General features: G+C 45.7%; 3 non-coding genes across 3 annotated transcripts; all 3 read right to left on the reverse strand.

Moving 5' to 3' along the window:
- Positions 1 to 3,401: 3,401 nt before the first annotated feature.
- On the reverse strand, positions 3,402 to 3,483 carry trnas-gcu (transfer RNA serine (anticodon GCU)). Its single transcript has one exon. It is a non-coding gene; the product is annotated as a tRNA-Ser (tRNA).
- A 7,713-nt stretch (positions 3,484 to 11,196) lies between these two features.
- trnal-cag (transfer RNA leucine (anticodon CAG)) lies at positions 11,197 to 11,279 on the reverse strand. The gene has a single exon. It is a non-coding gene; the product is annotated as a tRNA-Leu (tRNA).
- A 6,686-nt stretch (positions 11,280 to 17,965) lies between these two features.
- Positions 17,966 to 18,055, reverse strand: trnar-ucg (transfer RNA arginine (anticodon UCG)). The gene is given in 2 exon segments: positions 17,966 to 18,001; positions 18,019 to 18,055. It is a non-coding gene; the product is annotated as a tRNA-Arg (tRNA).
- Positions 18,056 to 18,785: the final 730 nt, after the last annotated feature.

The raw sequence follows: 18,785 nt of genomic DNA on the forward strand, positions 1-18,785 counted from the left end.
TGGGTGGAGAGAAGTGGGCGGGGGTTGGTGTGGTTGTAGGGACAAGCAAGCACCTTGAGTGTCCTGCCATCCATTCTTAATTAGCACATTCGTTTAGATAATATGACCACCTTCAACATCTCTTTGCTCTTTTGTCTTTGACATCTTTTGATTATCTGCTCCTATCACTGCTTGCTTGTCCCTACAACCACACCCCGCCCCCCAACTTCTCTCCCCCCAACCCCCCCCAGCCCCCCCCCCCCCCCCACCCACCCGCCCCCACCCCCCTCCCCGACCTTAAACAAGGTTATATTTCACCCCTCTCCTAATATTACTCAGTTCTGTTGAAGGGTCATGAGGACTCGAAACGTCAACTCTTTTCTTCCCCGCCGATGCTGCCAGACCTGCTGAGATTTTCCAGGTAATTCTGTTCTTGTTTTGGATTTCCAGCATCCGAAGTTTTTTGTTTTTATCTCTGTGTTGAATTGACCGCCACTCCTCTTCAAGAAATGCCTACCTTGAAGAAGTACTGCTCCTCTCTCCGACAGGATTTCCGTATCTCTCTTTTGCCTTGTTCACCTTCATTGCTTTCCATTTCTCTCCTGGTGTTTGACAAGGTGTTTACTAAAACCCGCTTTCACAGCCATATTTCCTTTCTCAGTGACTGTCTCCATCTCTGACTTACCCCACGTGGATTTCAATTGAAATTCCATCCCTCTTGTTTCGAACCCACCCAGGATTATAGGTATCTCCGGGACATAAAACGTTTCTCGGACTGCTGTTCCCGTCGCTTTCTGAGATCCACACTCAGTGCCATGCGCCACCATATGAACACACTCGAACTCTCCCTCCAGCAGCACCGCCGCACCCTTTTTCAAAGCTGCGCGTGCCCCCAGTTTCATTTTATTCTTTGTCTCATCCGACGCCATAACAAGAAACTTTTTCTGTTTCTCTCAAGTGCTAAGGAATGCAAGCTCCAACAACTCATTGACACCAACACCCATCTAGGACCCTCCACCCCTGCCTGTCCCTCCGTCCCCACCCCATCTTCCAATCCCAGCCCCGGCCGTGTATTCACTATACCCCCTACCCTTCCCCTCTCCGACGCTTAATGTTCAGTGCTCAGCAAAGGACTTATGCCCTCATCTCAATGAATTTCGGGCTCGGCACGATGCTGAACTCATCTTCTGCCGTCTTCGTCTCCGTGCTCACTTCTTTGGGCAGGAGTCCTCTCCCCGTTCAACAGATCCTTTTACCCACCTCCAATTCTGGTTTAACGAGAGCTTTATACAAGACCGGAACATTTTTTTTTACCCCATGAGATGTGAGAGTTGCTGGCTATGCCAGCAGGTAATCATGTCCACAAAAAATAAGCAGGACAAATCCAAGCTGGCAAGGAACCACACCATTACTGTTCTCCCTATCAAAATAAAGAAATGATGGATGGGGTGTTCGACAGTGGTATCCAGCAGCAGTTACTCAGCAATAACCGGTTCATTGACGATTAGTTTGGAATCCACCAGGGCCATTCAGCTCCTGACTGCACTGCAGCCTTGGCCCAAACATGGGCAAAACTGCTGAACTCAACGGGGGAGGTGACAGCGACTGCCCTTGATATCAAGTCAGCATTTGACAAGGAAGACCATGACACCAGGAAGAACATATTTTCCCACAGAAAACATCCTCACAGAACAGAGAATATCTTTACACTAGAGGAAACAACTTTATCGAACAGAGAAAATTTTTGCACACAGCGGATCATATTTACACAGCCAGGAGCACATTTGCACATCAGGGAAGCATTTTACACAACCACAGTGAGGATGTTTCAACGGCAGAATCACAGTTTCACCACAGAGGGAACAGTTGTACAGCAGGGAGCACAGTTACTCAACAGGAATTACATCTAAAACAGGCCCTATCTTTATGCAACAGGAAATAAATTTTCGTAAATGATCAGTTTCTCCATATTAATATCTTGCTGGTTTGCTCGGCACCTTTTCCTGTCAGCCATTGTGTTTATCCTGATAGTCCCTTACTACTTTCCTGTGTGTCTTTCTCTGTCTGGTACATTCATGGTAGCGTTAGTGGATTTGCGGAGCTTTGGGTGAGCTTCCCAATAGGTGTGTTCTTGTTTAAAAAGTTATGAGGAAGTGAATAGGTGTTTGGCTACCAAACAACGGTAATAGGCAGTAGAAAATTGTTGCTTCGGAGGAGACTGGCGTTGGAGAAGCGTGCTGGCCTCCTAACCCAGTGATCGATGCATTGAAACCATACTCAGTTTATTTAAATTCTCATTAACACCAAAAAAAAACATTTGTCTGCGACACAAAATCATCTCTTAATTTGCTTCATAGTAAATTTACATCAGCTTCTTGCTTCCGGTGAACACTTCAATCTGTAACCAATCTCTCAAATCGTTTTATTTCACACACGGACGCAGCAGAAGCGCTGCAAAAATACACCAGCCGAGGATTTCCCCTTTTTCTCAGCCCAATTCAGGCCATGGTCCGAACGGCCTTCCCTTGCTCTCTATCACTCTATGATTATCTGAGTGATAAAGAAGAAAACAAATATCTTATATGGACCCGATATAGTGAAGTTTATACATATTAGCTTCAGTATGTCCGATCTACAGGACACCCTGCAGTAATTCCCATGCTTATTTTGACAGCAGCGTCCTCCCTGAGACATGGACCATGAGAAGGACAAGATTATCAGCATAGCGGAAACAACATCACGTCAAAGACACAGATAATCATTATTTTTACAGATATGATTGTTCATTCTTAATCACGTATTTAAAATATGGGATTCCATCCCCAATATCTCCATGAACTGGGAAGGTTTCGTTCCATCAGGTTTGCATTAGAGACACATTGTACAAAACACTTCAGTGAGTGTCTCTGGTCAATGAAATGATGATGCACGGAGTTCTCAGCTTTTACTCATTGATCTTCGCAAGAGTTGATCCAGTTTTGACGTTGACTTTTCCTCTGGTGTCGATTTACTCGAATTCCTCACCTGATTTCTCTGCTGTCCAATGAAGCTCACTCAGCAGAGTTTTCAATAGTAATTTGATTTTTCCTCACAGAACTTCAATCACCATGTTTTTGAACAATTTGTTTAAAAATATGCTCACAGCCGGCTTCCAGGAGCAGCAATGTGATAAAGACAATATAATCTGTTATCAAGTGATTTTAATTGAGGGATCAATGTGGGCTCCGACAACATGGAACAAACTCACGCGTGGGAAGCACAATGGATGAGCAGCCTTAAATTCAGACAGTCATGGAGTGATGCGCGACATTATCCTGATGCCACCTCCTCTGTAAACCTGGACTCGGAACGATTACATCAGTGATTTCAGACATACCTTCTGAAAAAGCACCGCGTTCACGAAGAACCCGTTAATAAACGGACGACGAAGGTGGAATTCGAACCCACGCGTGCAAAGCACAATGGATTAGCAGTCCATCGCCTTAACCTCTCGGCCACCTCATCACGTGCAGTCTCCTTATTAAACCTCCTCCTGTACTGTTTTACATCCATGAACTGTTGAACTAAATGATCCTGCTTGTTTCAGGTCCTGAATAACCATCCAGGTGTCTCATGTAGTTTGTCAATAAAATACATTTCCATCACATCAGGTCGAAACTGTTGTAAATCGACTAATGTGAATCACTTCAACACTTTAACATGACATCCAACATGTTTCTAGACAGTGTGAAAACCCACCGCGGAAAGACCGAAACATACATTCATCTGGAAGAATAAAGAAACTCCTTCCGACTCACTGCAAGTACCGGAACACAACTGAAATGTGGTTTTTCACTCAAGACTGTAACTGGCTGCAATCAGCCTCCGACTGAAACCACAAGGAGAGAGTTGCCGCATTCGATGCATTGGGAGAAACTTAGCGTTGGTTTTCTGTGTTGTGATTTATTCTCCGCAATGATTTCCCGGATGTTCAAACCTGGTCCTGATTTCCCCAACTGGCACCGCCTCGAGCACACGAATTAATGTATTAAAATGCTGGGAGGGATCGTCCGGGAATTGAACCCGGGACCTCTCGCATATTAATTCATCACAAATCCCAAAGCGAGAATCATACCCCGAGACCAACGAGCCAGCTGCCCTAACAGTAAGCTATTCAACATATCCTTTCATTGCCACCCACAGGAAATTAACAAAATGCGAAATACTGTGGATGCTGGAAATCTTTTGGAATGTATTAGAAATCCCGGGGCCGACACCAACCAGTGGAGAGTTTCCCTCCTTGTATAAATTGACTTCAGTTTTGTTGGGTTTCTCAATGCCACACTCTGCCAAATGCTTCTGTATAGGCAACTGCGGTCACTTGCAACTCACGCCTTGAGTTCAGCTCTTTTGTCCATATTAAGACCAAGGCCGCAATAAGGTCGGGAGCTGAGTGACCCTGGCGGAAACCAAACTGAGCTACAGTGAGCAGGTGATTGGTGAGTTAGCGCCACTTGATCGCACTGCCGAAGACACAGCAATGTGGTTGACCCTTAACTGCCCTCTGAAATGGCCTACCAAGCCTCTCAGTTGTAACAAACCGCTACAAAGCCACAAAAAAGGAATCCAACCGGACGGACCACGTGTCTTCGACCTCTGCACCGTTATTCTCAGCCCTGTCCACCCTGCAAAGTCCCCCTTACTAACATCTGGGGGCTAGTGCCGAAATTGGGAGAGCTGCCTCACAGACTAGGCAAGCAACAGCCTGAAATATTCATCCTCACAGATAATGTCCCAGGCTCCACCATCACTATCCACCCTGGATATGCCCTATCCCACCGGTAGGACAGGCCCAGCAGAGGTGGCGGCACAGTGGTAATGCAGTAGGGTGGCAGTAGCCCTGGGAGTCCTCAACACCGCCTCCGGACGCGATTAATTTTCATGGCATCAGGTCAAACATGGGCAACGAAATCTGCTGATTTACACGTACCGCCCTCCCTCAACTGATGAACCAGTGCTCCTGCATGTTGAACACCACTTGGAGGAAGCACTGAGGGTGGCAAGGTCACAGAATGGCCTCCGGGTGGAGGAATTCAATGTGCATCACCAAAAGTGGCTCGGTAGCACCACTACTGACCCAGCTGGACGAGTCCTAAATGACATCGCTGCGAGACTGGGTCTGTGGCAGGTGCTGAGTGAACCAAAAGAGGGAAAATCATACTTGAGCTCATCCTCACCAATCTGCCTGCCGCAGATGCATTTGTCCACGACAGAATCAGTAGAAGTGACTATAGCACAGAAGTTGTGGAGACGAAATCCCGCCTTCACATTGAGGACAGACTCCATCGTGTTGTGTGGCACTGCCACCATGCTAAATGGGATAGGTTTTGAACATATTTAGCAACACAAGACCGGACATCCATGAAGCCCTGTGGGCCATCAGCAGGAGCAGAACTGTACTCGAACACAAACTGTAAACTCATGGGCTGGCATATTCCCCACTATATCATTACCATCAAGCCAGTTGATCAACCATTGTTCAATGAAGAGTGAAGAGGACATTTCAGGAGCTGCACCAGCCTGACCTGATAATGAGCTGTCAACCTGGTGAAGCTATGACACAGGACTACTTGCATGCCAAACAGCATCTGCAGCAAGTGATAGACAGAGCTAAGCGATCACACAACCAACAGACAGACCTAAAATCCGCAGTCCTGCTGCATCCAGTCGGGAATGGTGATGGACAATTAAACAATTCACTGGAGGAAGAGACGCCACAAATATCCCCATCCACAATAATGGAGGACCTCAGCACATCAGCACAAATGGTAAGCATTTGCTACAAGAAGTGCCGAGTGGATGATCCATCTCAGCCTCCTCCAGAGGTCCCCAGCATCACAGATGCCAGTCTTCAGCCAATTCGATTCACTCCACGTGATATCAAGAAACAGCTGATGGCACTGAGTAGTGAAAAGGCTATGGGCCCTGACAATATTCTGGAAATAGGACTGAAGACTTGTGCCCCAGAACTTGTCAAGCCCCGAGCCAAGCTTTTCCAGTACAGATACATCGCTGGCATCTACCCAGCTATGTGGAAAATTGCCCAGGTATTTCCTGTACACAGAAAGCAGGCCAAATCCAACCCGGCCAATTACCTCCCAATCAGTCTACTCTCGATCATCAGTAATGTAATGGAAGGGGTCATCAGTAGTTCTATCAAGCGGCACTTGCTTAACAATAACCTGCTCACTGATGCACAGTTTGGGCTCCGCTAGGGCCACTCAGCTCCTGACCTCCTTACAACCTTGGTTCACATATAGGCAAAAGAGCAGAACTCCCGAGGAGAGGTGGGAGTGAGTGCCCTTAACATCAAAGCCGGATTTGCCTGAGTGTGGCACCAAGGAGCGCTAGGAAAACTGGAGTCAATGGGATCAGGTAGAAAACTCCATTAGTTTATAGTCATGCCTAAGGCGTTCAGTCATCTCAGCTCCAGGATATCACTGCAGGAGTTCCTCAGGGTAATGTGCTCGCCCCAACCTTCTTCGACTGCTTCATCAACGACCTTTCTTCCATCAAAAGGTCAGAGGTGGGGATGTTCGCTTATAATTTCACAACGTTCAGCACCATTCGTGACTCCTCAGATACTGAAGCAGTCCATATCCAAATGCAGCAAGACCTGGACAATATCCAAGCTTGGGCTGAAAAATGACAAGTAAAATTTGCGCCGCAAAAGTGCCAGGCAATGGCCATCTCCAACAAGAAAGAAGCTAACCACTGGCCCTTGACGTTTAATGGCGTTACCACCACTTAATCGCTCACTCTCAACATCCTGAGGGTTACTGATTACCAAAAACTGAACTGGACTAGCTTTATAAACACTGTCGTTAAAAGGGCAGGTCAGAGGCGAGGGATTGTGCGACGAGTAACTCACCTCCTGACTCTCCAAAGCTTGTCCAGAATCTATAAGGCACAAGTCAGGAGTGTGATGGAATGGTCACCAATTGCCTGGTGGAGTGCAGCACCCGCAACACTCAGGAAGCTTGGCATCATCCAGGAGAAAGCACCACATCCATAAACATTCACTCCCTCCACCACCGAAGCACAGTCGAGGAGTGTGAAGCATCTACAAGATGTATACAGGAATTCACCAAGCCTCCTTAAACAACAATTTCCAAACCCACGACCACTACCGTCGAGAAGGGCAACGGAAGCAGCTACATGGGAACATCACCACCTGGGAGTTGCCCTCCAAGTCACACGCCATCTTGACTTCGAAATATATCGCCTTTCCTTCACTGTCGCTCGGTCAAAATCCTGGGACCCCCTTCCCAGCAGCACTGTGGGTGAACCTACACCACATGGACTGCAGCGGCTCAAGAAAGCCGCTGACCACCACCTTCTCAAAGGAAACTAGGGATGGGCAATAAATGCTGGCCCAGCCAGCGAAGTGCACATCCTGTGAATGAATAAAAGTTTTCCTGTCACCTTCAATCATTTATGAACATGCCCACAATTTCCCCCTGCTCTTGCACGCCCTTTGGGTGCACACGCTTTATTTTATGTTGCCTCTTTGCTTTCTTCCGACCACAATTAATCTTTTCACATTTCCCTGGAAAAGGAAATCAACTGCAAAAGCGCTGGTTAGTCCACATCTGGAATTTTGTATACTGTTCTAGTCGCCACCTTACAGGAAGGACATAATTACACTGTAGAGAGCACTGAGAGGATTTACAAAAATACTTCCAAAGCTAGAAAATTGCAGCTACGAGGAAGGATTGGATAGGCTAAGGTTGTTTTCCTTAGAACAGAGGAGGCTGAGGGGTGACCTAATTGAGATGTACAAAATGATGAGGGGCCTAGATAGGGTGGACAGTAAATTCTTGTTTCCCCTCACTGAGGGGTTAATTGTCAGGGAGCGGAGATTTAAGGACATTTTTGGAAGGATTAGAGGGGAGACGAGGAAAAGCTTTTTCATGCAACGGGTGGCGAGCATTTGGATTTCACTGCCTGAACCGGTGGTTGAGGCTGAAACGCTCAACTCATTTAAAATGTACTTAGATCTGCATCTGGAGCGCTGTAACCTGCAAGGCTCCGGGTCAGGTGCTGTGAAGAGGGTTTAAAATGAGCGGCTAGTTTCTTCTTCATCTTTTTTCTATCCAGCACAGACATGTTGGGCTGAATCACCTCTTTCTGCGCCGTCACTTTTGTAGGGTTCTGTGGTTCTCTCTGCCGCTTAACCGCCCATTCCACCAACCTGCCCACGTCGTTTTGAAGTTCTACTGAATTTCTATAGCTCTTTACGCAAGCACAGGACGTCCAAAAACATTTTACGGACGATGAGCACTTTTGAAATGTCGTCACTGTTCAAATTGCTGAAATTTTGAACCGTCTGTTCGTCAATGTCAGAAATTCCCATATTGGGATATGGTAAGTAACATTGGTGTAGATCTGTGGCGCAACCGATAGCGCTTTGGACTTGCAGTCGGTATAAACAGAGACATTTAAAGGTTGTGGATTCGAATGCTTTAGATAAGCATTGAAGAAAGTCAGCAAGAGGTTTATCAATATTCTCACAAAAGGGAAACTGCCGTCCCGAACTTCCTTCTATACAGGTCACTCCCCACTTTCCCATCTGAACCACTGAACAGGTGAAATCTCATCACCGTCTCAGGACAAAACAAAAACCTTTGAAAGATGCTGACCAGAGTCAGTCTGCCCAGCCCTCAGAATGATTTAAAATTGGACATTTACAGCCACCGCGGAAACTGCTTCCCATTACTGCTCAGTCATCTTTCCAGACTGTTCCTGACAGACAGCTCGAAACAAGGATGATGCGAATCTGCACCACTGAATATCAAGACCAACACGGTTATCACAGCTGTAATGAACAGCTCCTGTTACAGCTTTAGATCAGACAGTGGAGGATTATCACAGGCGCTCTGTCAGACTGCATGTTCCTTCAGACAGGTTTCCAACTGGATACATGGAATGAGCGGCTGTGTGAACATTAGTGGTTCAGGGGGGATTTCTAACTGGCCGGACTGGAGTTCCAGTTCCATTCCAAGACATTTCTCTTTCTGAATCCATCTCTGTCCTCTTGCTCATTAACACTTTGCATTGTTTCATCATTGGCGGCCACGTTTTCAGCTGTCTGAGCCTTTAGCGCTGCAATTCCTTCTAGAAACATCCCCACTTCACTCCCCCCCTTAATACCCTCTTAAAATCTATCAGTTTTACTAAGGTTTTGTTCATTTGGCCAAATATCTGACTGGATGTCGAATGTTGCTTGATCAAGCTCCTTTGAAGCGCTTTGGGGGGTTTTGGTAAATCACGGCGCTGCTGCTCGAATGGCTCGAATTTGGAGAAATTCACATACAGCTTCAGTCTTCTTAAAGATTCACCTTTATTCCCTCCACTTGCTTTGCATCGAAAAAACATCTCCTATGAGGTGTTCAAAATGATGACCAGTTTACTAGAGTAAATAAGGAGAAAGTGTTTCCACTGACAGGAGGGTCACTAACCAGAGGACACAGTTTGAAGCTGATTGGGAAAAGAACCAGGAACGGGATGAGTAGAATGTATTTTACACAGTGAGCTCATTGTGAAATGGAAGCTACCTGGGAGGGTGATGGAAGCAGATTAATGATTAACTTTCAAAAGGGAGTTGGGGGAAAAAATCACCTGAAGGAAGGGAATACAGGAAAATGGGAACAGAAGATCACGGATCTCGGAGTAATTATATCGCTCAACCAAGGAACCAGCGCAGGCGGAATGAGCTCCTTCTGTCCTTTATCATTCTATGATTTATGGATAAAAATCAGTCCTACATTCTGTAGAGCAGGAAGGGTGTGAGAAGCCGGCATGGGAATTGATCCCGTGGGCACAGAATAGAATCGTTAAAATTCTGTATTTTGTCAGGGAATCGAAACTGTGTAAATATGACTCTGTCTGTTTAAAAGTGGCTTGTTACCAATTCCAGATAGTTGACGTTTGCTTAAAAGGGATGTGTTATCAGTCAATGAACAGGCTATAATATAAAAACGGAAATTGCTGATAATACCCAGCAGCAACTGTGGAGAGAAAAGGAATTAATGTTTCAGGTTGGTGGCCCTTCATCTGAACTGAGGGAATATAGGAATGTAATAGGCTTGGAGCAAGGGACCAGTCCGGGCTTTGGGAAGAGGTTGAACAAAAGCGCAGGTTTGTAATGGTTTGGGGGCCCAGAGAGATTAAATTACAAAAGGTTTCACGGCGCCAAAGCCAAAGGACTGGAACAGGCAAAAAACAAAATGTGGCTCCAGATGAGGTGAGAATGGCTAAAGATCAGCCGCCCAATTGCAAAGTGAAGGATTTAAATAAGAAACAGAAAATAAAATGATAATCCTGAAAGAAACACATGAAACAAGAGTTTATAATTTAAAAATATTGAACTGGACGTTGAGGCCGGAAATGTGTAGGGTGAGGTGTTCTTCCTCAAGCTTATGTTATTCTTCACTGGAACACTGCAGCAGACCAAGGACAGAAAGGTCAGAGTGGGAGCAAGGTGGAGAATTGAAATGACAAGTGACAGGAAGCTCAGAGTCAGGCTTGCGGATTGAACGGAGATTCCTCAAAGCGCTCACCCACCTGAAGCAGATGAGAACATATTGCGGCAGCAAATGCAGCACATTAAACTGAAAGAAGAACAAGTGCATCACTGTTTCACTTGGAAGGAGTATTTGAGGCCTTGGATAGAAAGGTGACATTAAAAGGGGAGGGGATATTCACTGAGTCAAGGATTTCACACTGAGAGAGAAGGAAATGATGATCTCACCGGCCTGAAATGCTAGTTCTATATTTCTCCCCACAGATGCAGTATAATTGTTGTGTATTTCCAGCACTTTCTGATTGTTACTATTTCTGATTTTCAGCATTCGCAGTATGTTGCTTTTGTATCCAGTTTACTTTATGAGCTGTTTTCAGGGGATCCGGTTGCCTCGAGTCTGGCTCGGCCGACCGAAACTCCTCTTGAGAAGCTGGCAGTGAGCTGCCTTCTTGAACTGCTGCAGCCCATATGGTGTAAGTCCGTCCACAGCGCTGTTAGGAAGGGAGTTCCAGTATTTGAGAGGGCGACACAGTTCCAAGTCAGGATGGTGTGTAGCTCGGAGGGGAGCTTGCTGCTGTTCTCATGCATCTGCCGCCTTTTTCCTCCCAGGTGGTGGAGATCTCGGGTTTGGAAGGTGCTGAAGGAAAAACTAATGTCAGGAGTGGGATTCGAACCCACGCCTCCAGAGGAGACTGCGACCTGAACGCAGCGCCTTAGACCGCTCGGCCATCCTGACTCTGTCACTGATTTCTACATAAATGGTTTTTAATTCCACATTCATCGTCACTGCTTTCAAAAACTCGATGTGATTTTCCTTTTTTCAGCAGCTGTCAGGTTCCTGTATCTGAGTGCCATCCTTCCCCAAGCCGCCGGGGGGTGAGGAGCTTCTCATTGCTGCATTGCTCTGTTTGCTCAAATCAACAAAGACCCAATTCCCGCCCGACCTGTTCCTCACACGAAGGTGATGAGAGTGTAAGATCTGAGCGAGGTGAAGTATCCAATTGGAGAGTCACATCCTGGCGACAGGAATATCTCTCCACAGCTGTTTTCGGACCTGCTGAATATTCCCCGCATTTCCTGTTTCTGATTTTTTGCCTTCATTACAGGAGATCTTTTTACTGACAACCCAAAGCTTGTCTCTCGGGGCAGCTCCAGGCACCGCTTTCCTGTGACCTTAAAAGTCGGCTGTTTTCACACTCATCACTCTGCGCCATGGCTTTCAACCACCGCCACTACACCTCCACCACCCCCACTCCCCGCACCTTCCTCTCTGTCCCCAGTCCCGCGCCCCACTCCCATCCCCTCTCCCGCCTGCTCAGCTCTCAGGTCTTCTTAGCGTTTTTTTTTCGGAATTCTCAAGGGCCCGGGGATCACAGAGTCTGTGAGGGAATATAAGGGGTTAATCCACATTCACATGCATGGAACTGCGACTCTCTTAAGATGGACGGAAGTTGGTGTCCCTTCCAGATCCACTAGGAGGTCTAGTTACTGGAGCTGTGGGAATTTCTGCCATTTCTATCCCACAGGGAGTGGCGCCTCCCCGTTGGTCCCGCTGGGATGGTGATGGCTAAAGTGAGTGGCCGAGAAAGCGGGTGGTCCCCCTGTCCCTCTTGGGCTTGTTTTCCCTCATCCAGCTGTGAGGGGGCGGGGGGTTGAGTTTGTGGGGTGGGGGCGGGATCTTGCTGGTTTGCGCACCTTTCCCTGTCTGTCACTGTGTGTGTCCTGATCGTCTCTACTGTTTTTCTGTGGGTCTTTCTCTGTCTGTTGCATTCGGAGTGATGTGAAGTGTAATTGCGCAGCCAGGGTGAGCTTCCCAACACGTGTGCTCTTGATTAAAAATAAGTAAGAAGTGAATATTTGCTTGGCTACCGTAAAGTATTCAGCGGCAGGAAGGAATTACGGCTCCGTCGCAGGGCGGTGCAGCGAAGCCCACAGCACAGAGGCCGATGGATCTAAACCATCTTCTGCTCTTTTTGTTCTTATTCACACCAAAAATAACCAGCGGTCTGCGACCGAAAAACACACCTGGCTTTTTCTGTAAAGTGAATTTGTATCAGCTTCTTACTTCCAGTAAACACTTCAATCTGCAACCAACCTCTCAAATCGTTTTTATTCACACACCAGACATAAGTAGTAAATGCTACAAAAATACACCAGCCCAGTATTTCCTCTTTCTCTCAGCCCATTTCAGGCCATGGTCCGAATGGCCTTTCCTTGTTCTCAATCACCCCAAGATGATCTGAATCGAAAAAAATAACAAAACAAATCTCTTAGGCGGAAACATTGTTGCGGAGATTATACATATTAGCTGCAGTATGTCCGATCTACAGGACACCCTGCATTAATTCCTATGCGTATTTGGACAGCAGCGTCCTCCCTGATACATGTACCATCGAGAAGGACAAGATTATCAGCATAACGGGAAAAGCATCACGTCAAAGACACAGATAATCATTATTTGGAGTCCTATGTTTATTCATTCTTACTCACTTATTAAATATATGGAGCTCCATTCCCGATATCACCATGAACTGGTAAGGCTTCGTTCCTTCAGGTTTGGATTAGAGACACATTGTACAAAACACTCTGTGAGTGTCTCTGGTTAATGAACTGACGATGCGCGGAACTCTCAGCTTTTACTCATTGATCTTCGCAAGAATTGATCCAGTTTTGACGGTGACTTGTTCTCTGGTGTCAATTTACTCGAATTCCTCACCTGATTTCTCTGCTGTCCAATGAAGCTCACTCAGCAGTATTTTCAATGATAACTTGACTTTTCGTAACAGGAATTCAGACATCATGTTTTTGAACAATTTTTCAAAGGATTTGCACACAGCCAGGTTCCAGGAACAGCAATGTGATGAAGGCAATATGATCTGTTTTGAAGTGATATTAATTGAGGGACAAATTTTGGCTCCGACATCATGGAATAACTCCCCCGCCCATCTCCGAAATTGTGCCATGGTATATTTTAGGTGAGAAGGCAGATGGCAGCTCAGTTCAACATATCGTCTAAAAGCTGGCACCAGTAACAGCAAAGAATTCACTAGATCGTGAGCCTGAATTTGAGGTCAGGATCCGGGAATGAGTTTTGAACTCACAACCTCCACATTGTAAAAAGCAAGGGAGCAGCTGACTGAATCATAGTTCACTGCATAGGGAAAAAAGACAGAAGAGATTGCACTCTGTAAGGAGAAGTAGAAGTAGATTGTTAATTGAAGAGATGTCACAGCCAATGAGAGATAGACACCCACAGTTGAAAGAGACGGATTTTTTATCACGGCAGGGATAGAGAGTGCAGCAGGAATTTCGATTCCCAGTGTAGATAACAGAAAACGTTAACTTTGAGTCAAATATTGGACCTGATAAGGGGTCAGAGGCTAACTGACCTTAATGATAACAACTGTATCAGTCGGAGTCACACAGGGAGGGAGTGATCATTTCTGATTCCCACTTGTCTCCCAGGAATGAAGCAGACAGCATTACAACATTGAGAAGCTCAGAGTAACAAAAAAGCGAAACTCTTCAACCGAGTCTCCCTGGGGGAAAAAAGCAACATCCGCGGTGGTGTGTGAGTATTTTTGGTGTCTATATTATATCTCCACTGCCTGGAAGATGTTATATTTCATTATCACAGTTCACGTGAATTAGTAAAGTTAGAACCAGGACTTCTTCAGTGCTTCCAACTGCTTGAAATTCTAGAAGAGGCAAATATGTTTCACAAATTGTGTAATGCCCCACAGAGGGGCAATAAAGATACATGACTCTTTCACTCATAAACCACAATTTAAACGAAAACCCATTTCCCCTATCGGACGGATGCGAACAATCCGACCAGACTATTTACAACAAGAGAAGCGGAGTCTTACCCGAAGCCCTAGGATCAATATTAATCCCTGAAACAGGGTCTCTGAACCAGATTATACAGTCATTGATCAGGTTGCTTCGGTAGGATGTTGCTGTGCACATTCAAGCAGCAATCTCACTTACCAAGACACACCTCCGCTCCCGCACCATTGGCCGTGAGGTTTTAGATCTTTCTGAGGTTGTAAAATGTGGTGGAACAATTCAAGTTCCTCTCTCCCATCCGCCCGCTGCCTCTCTTCCTCCAGCTCCGCCCTTCTCTAACTCCCTCCCTCTCTCCTCGCTGTCTCCCTCCCTCTCTCCCCGGCTCTCCCTCCCCCTCCTCGCATCACCCCGTCCCGCCCCGCCTGCACCCCATTTCTCTTTCAAATCTTATTTCCTGTCTCTGGGGCCTGTTTTATCCCCAGGCTACCCACTGACTCCGGCCTCTGGGACTCTCAGGCCGGCCCGAGCTCTTTAAACGGCTCCATTCACAGGAAAAGTGACTTCACTTCCCACAATAACATCCGCGCTCCCTGTACCCCTCTAGCCACAAAACTGAAATTCAGGTCAATGCTAACATGAAGACTGCGGTCTGCGGTTTCCGCTCCTGCTGTTTGAAACAATTCGCTATATGTGTGTACAGTGAGCAGAAAGATATTGCTGTGCTTTGTAAACATTTCTTACTGATCTCACTGTCATTCTGCTTTAACAGAACTAGTTTGAATCTCTTGATATATTAGCAAAATGAGAAATGAACTGCATTTGAAATGTATCCATATCAGAAATTGCTCTAATATTCAGTTGGTCTGTACTTCACTGGACTGATGAAAGATCAACTCCTGTGTCCAATCAGTAAGATATGCAGCCACTCGGGGCTTTCATAGTGGAACTGGACTGCCACCTGAAGATAAAAGTTTACATGGCTGTGGAGACAGGGCTGGGGACTGGGATAGCTGAGTTTCTGCTGAAGCATCTCAGGAGAGACAGAGGGCCGAATAGTCCCCTTCTCTGTTGTAGCTATTCTATGTGTATGTGTGTGAGATTCATTCAGTACCACTTTGTCTCTGGAACAGGGTTTGAGTGTGGAATTCATTGTTCATCTGTCGGTCTCTGTGGATTAATTCTTTATCGTTTTGTCCCTGGGACAGGATTTGTTTTCGGGATTAATCATGGATCTGTCAGTTTCTGATGATGTGCCTGTGTGTATGATTCATTCTGTATCATTCTGTCCACTGAATACTGTGAGAGTGTGCGATTCAATATGTATCAGTCAGTGACTGTTGCCAGGCTTAAGTTAATGATTCATTCTGGTCTCTCTGTCTTTTGCTCACACTTTGAGTGTGGGATTCATTACGTATATGTCAGTCCCGGAGACACTTTGCAAATCTGGATTCATTCAAACCAGAATATACCTCACTGAAAGTGGGCCATTTGTTCCAACAGGTAAACTGCCCGACAAGATCCTCCGCCTAGAATACTTCATGTAACATTCTCTGTTTATCCCTGAAATTCATTCTCCCTCCTATACTTATCTAGACTTCCCTTAAATGCAGTTTATCTAATCGTCTCAGTTGCTCCAGGCAATAGTTGGCCTGTAACTGCTGCCGATTCAATGGGAATAAATTAATTAATTGTGTTTCCTAAATTGTATTTCATATTTGTATTTCTATGTCTGCCCCATCACATCACATCACAAATTACCCACATTGACCTGTTTCTGCGACACCGACAATGTGAATTTCTACCGCTCTGTTGCGGCCAGTAGATGGCAGCACATTCTGATACAGTGAAGTTGACAGATCAGAGAAAACAGTGGATATTGTTCATATTATTCGGCAAGAGGCAGTTGTAGAAATACTATGGATGGAGATGACCTCTTCCTATATGTATTATGTAACAAGCAGTGGTTATCGTCTGTCCCTCGGTACGAGGATGACATCCACTCAGGGCCGTGAGTTTCTGCCATGGGTCTTCATGAGAGTGAACAGGCCGATTCTTGGCCCACAGACCTTTGGACACATGGGGACAGGATGTCCCACGAGGTAGTGAGATCCAGAGAGCAGGATTTGCTTCCTGTTACTTCTTCTTAGCCGCCGTTCTGCCTCATCATTAAGACCTGGGGACTCACAGCGCGCTGCAGCTTGGGGGGCAGGTTTTGGTCATTTTTAATGGTGAGAAGCAAGTTCCTCGCAGTCATTAATATGAATGCTGCAGCGTTTGAATTAACGTTTCAAAGTGTCTTTGAAGCATTTTCTTTGTCTTCCCCTGGAATGTTGTCCATTTGAGAGTTGAGGAAACAGGACTTGGCGGTTGCGACGCTTTTCGATTATCCGGACACAGTGTGCAGTCCATCCAAGTTAATTTTTCAGGAACAAAAACAAAAATAGATGGAAAAGCTCAGCAAGTCTGACAGCATCTGCGGAGGGGAATACAGTTAACGTTTCGAGTCCGAATGAACCTTCATCAGTTGAACAGTCATTCGGACTCGAAACGTTAACTGTATTCCTCTCCGCAGATGCTGTCAGACCTGCTGAGTTATTCCAGGTATTTTTGATTTTGTTCTAGATTTCCAGTATCCGCCGTATTTTGCTTTTATCTTAATTTTTCAGGAGTTTGGCCTGAATGCTGGTGGAGCTGCCTTCAAGAACGACACTAGAGTTTGTTCGGCAGTGCTCCCACGGAATCTGGAGGGTGCCGCGGAGACATTGCGGATGGAATTTATTTACCGCTCGTATGAGTCGCCGATGCACAGTTAAGTAGTTACATTCGACCCGTCAGCCGCTGTCTTGTTTGTGAGAGCGAGACACATACTTATCTACCCTTCTCTGCTCCATTTTCCCTGAATTCAGCCTCCCAGAATCTTTCATAATTTTAAAGACCTGTATGAGACCACCCCCCAGCCTTCATTCTTCAAGGGAAAAGGTAGACATCCTGAAAATCATGTCGTGTCTGTTTAACACTTGTTTATTTTTTCATAGTATATGGGCGTCTTTTGCAATCCCAGAATTTGATGATCATCTCACATTATCCTTGAAGTTAGGAGTGAAGTAAATTACTGTGGGTCTGGAGTCACATGTAGAGCAGGCAAGGGAAGGGCGGATGATTTCTTTCCGTAAAGGGCATTCGTGAACCGGGTGGGTTTTTACTACAATCGATGATAGTTTCATAGCCGCCATTACCGAGCCGAGGTTTTAATTCCAAATGTAGGAAATATTTTAATTTAAATCTGCTCTGTTGGGATTTAAACCCGTGCCCGCAGAGATTAGCCTGGCACCTCTGTATTGTTAGTCCAGTGACAGCAGATTCAGCTAATGATCGAGCCGCTTCATGAGAAGATTGGAATTCTCCCAAAGCATTTTATTAAACTGATTGATGCACAGCTTTTGTTCCAGTTGGACACATCAATCATTTAACGAACCTGATCAGTTAAACAAAATGAGTTAGAAATTAATGCACAAATTAACAAGAGCAGACATTTTGAGAAAGAGCCCTGCCATGTTAGGAAGGAAACGCAGAACCTTCAGCTGACGAGTGAGACCGCGGTTTTCAGGAAGTTAAACAGATTTTTATATAAAACGACCACGGCAGGACTCGAACCTGCAATCTTCTGATAACCTCTTCAAATACCACCGAAGTCAGACGCCTTATCCATTAGGCCACGCGGTCAGGTAATACGATACTGGAACTGATGCTAGTGCCATGTAAATAAATATCGTGGTTGTATATTTTTCAGTTCGATTTTTGGATGATCCGCTGAATCCCAGATCCATGGCCTCAGGGTCTGAGTTTGACTCTGTGTCTTGCGTTGGAAAATAAGCATTTGGAGATCGGGAACTCAGTTCCTATTGTCCGCACCCTCTCCTCATCATTCTCCTGCAGTGTTTTGAATCTCTCTCACTCTCTGCCTCGTGGCCTCCACTCAACCGCTGCTAAATTCCAGAAAATAAACCACAGAACAGCCCCTTCATATAAACCACGAACAAAGGAAGCCGTTCTTCCCGAATTAATGAGCAATTTGATCGCAGTTTCCGACTTGTTAAGGCGATAGTGTCAGAGAGAGAAACTTCTGTGATGGTGGGAATTTTGGAATTGGGGGAGGGGGAGGGGTGTAAGGGCGTTGGGGCTCAGTCAAAAAACATGACGTTTCCGGAGTGAAATTAGGAAACATCTCTCTCAGCAAAGGGTCCTGGAATTTCAGAGATCCCATCGGGGAACAGCACTTTAATTTTAAATCTCAGTTTTATAGACTTGTGTTCATCAAATATATGATGGATCAGTGAGAAAATGGGTATTTATCTGTCCCGGAAATTTGATCCTTGAAACATTATTGAAGACATTGAGTTATGCATTCACTGTAATCGAACCCAGGTTTCTTTGATGAAAAGTAAGAATTCTA

This window comes from Cetorhinus maximus, chromosome 31 (assembly GCF_964194155.1).
Source record: "Cetorhinus maximus chromosome 31, sCetMax3.hap1.1, whole genome shotgun sequence".
Classification (NCBI taxonomy): Eukaryota; Metazoa; Chordata; class Chondrichthyes; order Lamniformes; family Cetorhinidae; genus Cetorhinus; species Cetorhinus maximus.